Genomic DNA, 1,043 nt, shown 5'->3' on the forward strand with positions numbered 1-1,043 from the left:
TACAAAAAGAGGAAAATGATCAAAGAAGCCCAAAAGCAATATACTGCAGAATTCCACACGAGCTTATGGAAATTACCCACGCCCGTGTTTATCTGTAGAGCGTGAAAAACCCGCACAGGTGCACAACAATTCTCAAGAATTTAACTTACAACCCCGTTTAGATGCTTTCTAAACATGCACCATGCATTGTAAAAATGAAAATTTGCACATACAGATATTTAATCTGTGAAAAACAAGAGTTGGCGAACAAAGAGGATAAAAAGGTTACTGATGAAATAAATGCAAAAACTCTGAAAATTTGCATGATATGCAAAGAAAAATCCTCCAAAACAACGATGAGAGGTCGGTAATATGATCAGAAATGGTTTTCAGGCGGTTGAAGATGAAAAAAAAGAGAGCATGCATGGATTTTTTATAGGAAGACTCGCGCCTCTTGGATTTCTGCGCAATCGCACGGGCGTGCAGAAATTACGCAAGCCCGTGCGCCTCATCAAGAGAGGTCCACATGGGCAGATGCACTTTTTTCATTGAGACTGGCCACCTTTTTTCTTCTCCCTAGCATTCCATTGGTAGCTGTTTAACCCCATTTCTTCAATTAACTGACGGGCCTCATCGGGGGTCTTGCTACCTAAGGTACCTCCTGCTGCCGCATCCAATAGTTGCCTTGTACTCAGGTTCAAACCATTATAAAAGGTCTGAACAATCATCCACTCTGGGAATCTGTATTGTGGACACTTTCTCAGGAGCTCCTTGAACATTTCCCATGTCTTGAATAGAGACTCCAATTCCAACTGAAAAAAGGATGAGATCTCGTTCCTAAGCTTTGCTGATTTTCCTGGAGGGAAATAACGGGCCAGAAAAGCTTCTACCATCTCCGCCCATGTGGTAATTGATGCTCTAGGTAATGAGTGTAGCCACTGCTTCGCTCTCCCCTTTAGGGAAAATAGGAAGGCTCGCAAGTTGATTACATCATCCGTCACCCCGTTTATCTTCAGCATATCACACACCTCAAGAAAGCTCTCTATATAACTATTTGGATCTTC

The 1,043-nt window shown here is 42.3% G+C and overlaps 1 non-coding gene across 1 annotated transcript; it reads left to right on the plus strand.

Annotated features, from left to right (window-relative positions):
• The first annotated feature begins 717 nt into the window (after positions 1 to 717).
• Positions 718 to 824, plus strand: LOC120256095. Its single transcript, XR_005535178.1, has one exon. It is a non-coding gene; the product is annotated as a small nucleolar RNA R71 (small nucleolar RNA).
• The last annotated feature ends 219 nt before the right edge of the window (positions 825 to 1,043 follow it).

This window comes from Dioscorea cayenensis, unplaced genomic scaffold (genome assembly GCF_009730915.1).
Source record: "Dioscorea cayenensis subsp. rotundata cultivar TDr96_F1 unplaced genomic scaffold, TDr96_F1_v2_PseudoChromosome.rev07_lg8_w22 25.fasta BLBR01001283.1, whole genome shotgun sequence".
NCBI lineage: Eukaryota > Viridiplantae > Streptophyta > Magnoliopsida > Dioscoreales > Dioscoreaceae > Dioscorea > Dioscorea cayenensis.